At 37.9% G+C, this 8,098-nt stretch overlaps 1 non-coding gene across 1 annotated transcript; it reads right to left on the bottom strand.

The window, feature by feature from the left end:
• Positions 1-266: 266 nt before the first annotated feature.
• On the bottom strand, positions 267-338 carry Trnaa-agc (transfer RNA alanine (anticodon AGC)). The gene has a single exon. It is a non-coding gene; the product is annotated as a tRNA-Ala (tRNA).
• Between the last annotated feature and the right edge of the window lie 7,760 nt (positions 339-8,098).

The raw sequence follows: 8,098 nt of genomic DNA, 5'->3' as shown, positions 1-8,098 counted from the left end.
TTGTTAGTGGATGGAATAAAAAGAGAGTGCATTATAAACAATTCAAAACACCAAAAACAAAATTCTTTGGACCTTTTACAGATACCACACATGCAAATAAATATGGCTTTGCATTCCAATGGCTTTGGAGTGGGGATTACATTTTCCTCATTAACCTCTTTCTTAACCAAACAGAATTGTTTTTCAAGCATGTTTTATCTAAATTAAGTTTGACATTTTAAATGAATCACACTGACTCAGGTCCAATGAAGAGGTAGAATGACTTTTTGAGGTGCTGGGAATTGAACCCAGGGCCTTGCACATGCTAGGCAAATACTCTACCACTGAACTACACCCCAGCCCCAGAATATCTTCTTTTGATTCCAGCATTTGTGCAATCCTAGTTGAATTGTGCCAAAGTTGGAATGCCTACTATTTTAGAATGAAATCAGGATATTGATCGTATTGCTACACAATCAAAACCAGAAACCACCATTAGAAGTGCAAATATGTTTTTTTCTTGTACGACTGAGGAAAAAAGTGAAAAGAGCAATCCATGATGTACATACACTTAGAGTAAGAACATGATCACTCTCCTTAGTGCAAATCATTTGAAGAATGGATACTTATTTTTACCTGAAGAATACTCAATTTGTTTTCACTCAGTCAAAACGAGTAATTCCCCAGCTAATATGTGGGACTCTCAAAGCAATGAGAGTCTTCTCATTTCTCCAGGAAGGCAACAAGTTTGCTTAGAATGTACAATTCTAGAGTGTGTGACTCAGTGGTAAAGAGTATGTTTGCATGCACAAATTCCTGCTTTTGATCCCCAGAACAACAACAAAAGAAAGATAGACAGACTACAGCTTTTTTAGAAGCAGAAACATAAGCTAATTCTCTTTTTTTTAACTTCTATAAGGACTTATGCATGAGTCTGATTTTTGCTCTAAGAAAGAGCAAATGTATACATTGTTTTCAGTGTTGATATTAACAGTGGATAATGAAACCTTTGTGTGTATTTCAGGTACATATACCCATTTAAAAATGAGGAAGATATTCCAATAATACTTCGTCTGAGTTAAACCCACCAGTTGCAGGAAACCCCATATCAATTGTCTTTATTATGCTGTTAGTTCTCTCATTTTGTCAAGCATTCTTTTTCATTCCACCATCTTCTCATGTATTGTTTTTGAACTCCTATAATCCTAGCTCAAGATGGCATGAGTTAGAGTTGGAAGGAGAACCAACACTGGTTTCCTTAGTGTACACAGTTTCAAAACACATCCTTTAATGTTATTTGACACCACTTTCCTACATGTGCTTTCTACTGAGAGTTTGTTAGATGAAACCATATTGCAAAACATTTGCAAAACTAAATTATGGACAAAATGCTTGTGATTCCAAAAGGGCCTGCTTGATTGAAAGCAGTTGCAGTGTTTCAACGTGAGAATGTTGCTTCTCCTTTCTGTTGGTGTATTTGTAGATTCCTACAGGTCATACCTCTGGATTCTACTGTCCCCAGGTAGCAGTTTTTCTATAGCTAACTCTGAGAAGATTAGAGCTAGAGTTTTAGAACTCTCCACTTCTAGCTTTTATTACCTGAGTAAGCATTCAAGAAAATTGTATTCTCATATTTTTCCATAGTCATCTCTAATTCATAGGAAGCTGATTTCTACCTATATGCTCATAATGTCCAGTACCACCTACCAAATGACATAATCATGCTTGGCCATTCCCAAAATAGCTGTTGCCTAGATACAGCTATGCCCGCTTCAAGCTCCCTTGTAGAGATGCTTATTTCTAGTCATGTGACTTCAGGGTGAGCTTGTCATTTTTTCCTCAGGGTCTCAACTGCCATTTAGCCTGCCTCTGAGAACAGCAACATAATCAGTTCTGCCACTAAGCGAAAGGAGGCCATTTCTATTGAGAAAGGAGAAAAATAGCCTTATGGAAAATTAAACTTGCATACTTGATGAATGCCCTGGTTATTTGGTGTTGCTATAACAGAATACCATAGATTGGGTAAGTTATAAGGACCAGAAATTTATTTGGTTCATGATCTTGGAGGCTGGAAAGTCCAAGAGCATGATTCTGGCATCTGCCCATGGCCCTTATACTATCATCCTGTGGTAGAAGGTAGAAGAGGAAGAGGAGGCCAAACTCACTTTTACAATAAGTCCATGCTCTGGATAACCAGCACACTCCACAGAAAATGGCATTAATTCATTCAGGAGGGTAGAGACCTCATGACCTAACCAACTCTTAATAGGCCCCACCTCCCAACATTGTTGCATTAGGTTTCCAACACTTGACTGTCAGGGGACACATTCAAGCCATAGCAGTGATAATATTTAGCAAATAGAATTTAAATTTTTGAACCTCAAATGTGTGTTATGTGGTGAGAAAGAACTTTTCAAAACTCTAGTGCATCTCAGTTGCCTTTTGACAAAGAAATTGCAACCTGAAAGCTGACCAAAGAAGAAGAAATTTTATTTTGTTTATTTTCTTATTTTAAATTTACTTTCTTTGGGGCTGTGGTTGTGGCTCAGTGGTGGAGTGCTTGACTGGCACCTGTAGGGCACTGGGTTCCATCCTCAGCCCCACATAAAAGTAGGCAAATAAGATAAAGGTATTGTGTCCATTTATAGCTAAAAATATTTTTAAAAATTTACTTCCTTTATCAAGTCACTGTCTGCACTAATAAGAAATGCCATCATGGACAACATGGTTCATCTTTATCTGGAATTTCAAAAAAGTTGATTGTCCCAAATCATGTTTTCTGAACTTCCCCAAGAACTTTTGCTGCCTAGCTTCATCTTGTTTAAAGATGTTAGAGCTATGTTGAGATTAATATCAACAATCAGAAGGTAATATCATGGTTCTGGTTGTCATTATCCTGTTTAGACATGCTAGAACTAGATTGCCTGTGTTAAAACTTAATGGACTAGAGAAGAAAAGCATTCAAAAATCTTAATGATAGGCACTTCAACTATCCAGGCATCTGCCAGATGTCTCGTTTTCTAAATTCAGAACATCTGATAAATCCACGATTTCCTCAATTAGTGTTCTCAGCTCTGACTGCACGTTAGAATAGCCCCAGAATTTAGAATTTAAAATGAAAAATTGATAGGCAGCTTCCATCCCATACCAATTAAAGCAGAATCTTTCAGGATAGGACCCCAGACATTATTGATTTTTTTGTTTGTTTAAGTATCCCAAGTGATTTAAATGTGCAGCCAGGTTGAGAATCACTAACCCACACGATAATTTCATCTTTCAGAAGGGAGAGGAAGTGATGAGGAGGATTAACACCCTGCTTCTAATTCTGGCCAACTAGGAGGCCTTGAATGGAAAATCAGAAGTGACAGGAACCCTGGAAGAGGGCCACCTGGCCATCAGAAAATTCCAGAGGGATGTGGTCATTGCCAGACACACACTGTTAGTCTGAGCTTAAAAATATTTCAGGAAATTATAAAAGCCTGATTTTGACACCCCGCTCTGAGATTCCAAAATGAAGCAGGAGATAGTCCTCAAAATAAAATTCTGGTACTACTATTGCAAATGTCCGGAAGCAGGGGGAGGGGTGTGCAAGGGAGAAAGAAGGAAAAGAAAAGAAAAATTAAGGAGGGAGCCAAAAAGATTTAGTGTCTTAGGGCAGAAACTGCTGAGATCAGATATAGTTTTTAAATGGTGTGTATAAAATGTGAAAGGTGATCTACAAAAGCAAGCATGGATACAAAAAGAAATCTGCAAGAATATATGAGAAAAGTCAGACTAAATTCAGAAGGTGGCTAACATTTTAGATGATGAAGAGGACTTACTGAATCAAAAGTAAGAACGTATAGGACCCATGCTTCATGCCAAAGGTGAAGGAGACAAGAGGAAACGCTCAAACTTCATTTTGCCTTTAGACTAGAAGGGGTGGGACAAAATTTGGTCAGGAAGAATTGAAGGGGAAGATCACTTAGCAAATGTTAGCTGTCCTAAATAAGCTCAAACATTAGCATGGAAATAACAAATGAGAGTGTTAATAGAATTTTCAGATGTGTTTGCTTTAATCTTTAAAAAATATGGAGACTGAGAGAAGTTTCCTGGCACTAGTCTACATTTTTGTTTTTCAAGAGGAAAGTAGGAAAAGCCTTTTGATCTGATTCTTTGGTTAAAAAGTTGTATGAGTTCCTTTAAAATGCAGTTTGGATGCAAAATTTCCTAGGTTAAATTATGCCTATGACAATTTATGAAGAGAGTATAGACAAGGAATCACAAAATTTTAAGTGATCTCATTCAAATTCAGTAGTTCATAACCTTTGAGAATCAGGTAACAGCTAAGTACCCTTTTGAAGTAGTCAGATACTATGGTATAACAAGCCATCTCAAAACATAGTGACTTAAAACAACTATAGGTTGAGCCTTCCTAATCCAAACTAAAAAAATGCTCCAAAATCCAAAACTTTTTGAGCACTGACATGATGTCACAAGTAGAAAATTCAATGTTTGTCCTCATGTGACAGGTCACAGTCAAAATGTGGACAAAATATCATATAAAATTGCCTCTAGGCTGTTGAATATAAGATGTATATGAAGCACAAGTGAATTTTGTGTTTAGATTTCAGGCTTATCCCAGGATATCTCATTATGAATACTGCAAATATTTCGAAATAAGAAAAATCTGAAATTGAAAACACTTTCGATCCCAAGTATTTTAGATAAGGGTTACTCAACCGATGCCGTTAATTTGTTCACGATTCTGCAATTTGCACTGGGCCCAGCTGGGTGGTTCTTCTGCCATTTTTCTCTAGATCACTCAGGCAGCTTTAGCTATCTGTTGACTTAACCGGCTGAGTGGCCTAGAGAGCCTCAGTCACATGTTTGGTGGTTGTTGCTGGCTGTCAGTCGGCCATGTGTCTCCAGCAGGAGAGCTGGAGCTAATTTAGTTGGTGGTGTAACACCAAATTCTCTTGAAATGAGAGGAAAAGCTGCAGGGCTTCTTAAGGCCAAGGCTTGGAAGTCACATAACATCATCCCAGTCTCATTTTTTTAGTCAGAGGAAGTTACAAGACCAGCCCAATTTAATTATCAGGGTAATAGACAATAACTTCAGATGGAAATTGCTGCAGAGATGTGTGACCACATTTAAATCAGTGCGCTTTTTCTCTATACACACATTCACGTAGGAAAGTTGCTTGGTTAAAATAGATGTGAGGACCAGGAGCACTAGTGCACATCTGTAATCCCAGCACCTGGGGAGGCTGAGGCAGGAGGATCAAAAGTTGGAGGTCACCTGGGAAGCTTGACAAGACCCTGTCTCAAAAAAGGCTGGGGATATAACTCACCTGGATTCAATCTCTAGTACCAAAAAATTTTTAAAAATAAGTAAATTATTTTACTGATTTGCAAACTGGCACACTTTCAGGCAGGTACTGAACATTGGTTTTCTTTATATTGACAAGTACTCTATGCTTCAATTAACTCAGAAAAGAGGGTTACAAAAAATAATTTGTTATAGTAGGATTGCTTTCACTTTTAAGACATCTATTTAAACAAATCATGCATTAATAGAACAGCAGGAAATCAACATATATTGGTCTTTAACTTATATAAAAAACAGTCACTGGCTGGGTGTAGTGGTTCACACCTGTAATCCCAGCAGTACAGGAGGCTGAGGCAGGAGGATTGTGAGTTCAAAGACAGCCTCAGCAATTTAACAAGGCCCTAAGCAACTTAGTGAGACTCTATCTTAAAATGAAACATAAAAAAGGGGGGTCTGGGGATGTGACTCAATAATTAAGTGTCCCTAGTTTCAATCCCTGCTACCCACCTGCTAGGCAAGTACCCTAAAGGTAAGGCCTTTGAAAAACTTCTTATCATAAAAAATGTTTAAATATGCAGAGAGGTAGAAAAAATTCGCAAAATGATCACCTGTAACCTAAAGCCTTTAATCAATAACTTATCATTTTGACATCTTTGTTTCATCTATTTTTTCTTGCTGGACTGTTTTAAAGTCAATCTCTCCTAAGTACTGTGTATACATTTCCCCAAAATGAAGACACCCTCTTACATAACCAAATTCCCCTACATTTCACTTAATAAATCAATTCCCTAATATCTAATACTGATACTTAGTCCATATTCAAACCATTACCATGTTGTATAGATTTTCTTTTTTTTTCTTTTTTTTTTTTTTTTTTTTTGCAGTCCTGGGGATCGAACTCAGGGCCTGGTGCTTGCGAGGCAAGCACTCTACCAGCTGAGCTATCTCCCCAGCCCATGTATAGATTTTCTTTTAGAATCCAGTCAAGGAGCACAAGTTCCAACTGCTATGTCTTCAGTCTCTTTCAAACTAGAGCAGTGTCCCCCCCGCCCCCGGCAACACACACACTCCTTTCCTCATGTATTGACATTTTAAAGTTGTCAGGCCAGTTGTTTTAAGGAGTGCTCCAATTTTGGACTTTCTGATTCTTCGTGGTGGTTTAACTTGTTCCTCCATCTTTACTATAGCCCATAGATCTAAAGTCTTGATTGTATTCAGATTATATTTTGAAGAATTTTCTATAGGTGAGGCTGCCTACTTCAGTGCATGATGTCAGGAGCAAATGATTCTACTTACCCCACTATTAGTGATGCCAAGTTTGATCCTTAAGGTGATGGTAATGACAGCTGTCTTCGCTATCAATATATATTTTTTCTGCTGGATGCAGAGTGCATGCCTGAAATCTCAACTGCTAGGAGAGGAGGTAGAAGAATTGCAAGCTGAAGGACAGTGTTGGCAAACTAGGGAGACCCTGTCTGAAAATTAAAAATTGTTAAGAAGGGGTCACAGATGTAGCTCTGATGTTCAATCCCTTGTACCCTGTGCCCACATGCACACACACACACACACACACACACACACACACCCAAAGATATATTTCCCTTTGTACATTAGCTAGTTTATCAACATGGTGATAAGTTGGTGCATGAAAATATCTTAGTTTTTAAAGTGAGGTTTTGTTGTGGTTTTCTGTTTGTTTGCTTTGTGGGGGCTAATGGTGATTGAACTCAGGGACACTCAACCAATGAGCCACAATCCCAGCCATATTTTGTATTTTATTAAGAGACAGTCTTACTGAAATGCTTAGCACCTACCCTTTGCTGAGGCTGACTTTGAACTTGTGATCTTCTCATCTCAGCCTTCCTAGCCTAGAACACAGGCGTGCGCCACGGCGACCAGCTTGTTTTTCTTTGTTTTGTTTTGTTTTGTTTTGGTTTGGTTTGGTTTGGTTTTTTTGTTTGTTTGTTCATTTTCTTTTTAACAATATTGCCAAATTATATTGTTATATCATGTGCATGTATGAATATGTAACAATGAATCCCACCATTATGTATAATTATAATGCACTAATAAAAAAGAAAAATCAACAAAAAAGAACTTAAAATTGTGTTCAATAAATAAGAAGTCATTTTGAAAATAAAAAAATAAATGTAAAAATATGTCTAACTGGTTGATTTTTTTTCTTTTTCTTATTTATTTTTTGGCAGTGTAGGGGAGGGAACCCAGGGCTTCACACACGCTAGGGGACTGCTCTACCACTGAACTATACTCCCAGCCCCGTGATTTTAATAAAGAATTATACTTAGTTTTTCAAAGATTCTTCAAGTTAGAGTGTATTCAACCTAAACTTATGAAAACAAACCTTCAGAAAATGTTTTCCTTTTCTGCTGTTATCTTTGTATTTTGGGTGCCATTCTGGGTTATGGTGGTCATGTGCACCTGGACTAGTGAATTGGGCACCAATGCGTCCCAGAGCCAAGTACATGGTAGCTACCTTACCCATGCATCTTATTTTATGACTATTCTAGGTTGAAACATGAAATGATGTAGAATGCTGTGGACGTGAATGTCACACAGTGACGTGAGTAATGAAACGAGATCAAGGAAACACCCAGTGCACCAAAAAGCCAGGCCTTACAATAGGCGGGGTGGTCAGTAGACTTCTTGTGAAGGAATTGTACCACATGCTGAAATTGCAACGTGGCTCTCCTGAAGAGGGGTCTTTGTTTCCTTTTTTAAAGTGGGTCAAAAGACATGAGTGAAAACATACCAGTGACCAAACATGGTGGTATCAAGCCTAATTAGGAA

Source organism: Sciurus carolinensis, chromosome 4, assembly GCF_902686445.1.
Source record: "Sciurus carolinensis chromosome 4, mSciCar1.2, whole genome shotgun sequence".
Classification (NCBI taxonomy): Eukaryota; Metazoa; Chordata; class Mammalia; order Rodentia; family Sciuridae; genus Sciurus; species Sciurus carolinensis.
Note: the sequence above shows the minus strand (reverse complement) of the source record. Positions and strands in the feature narration are given on the sequence as shown.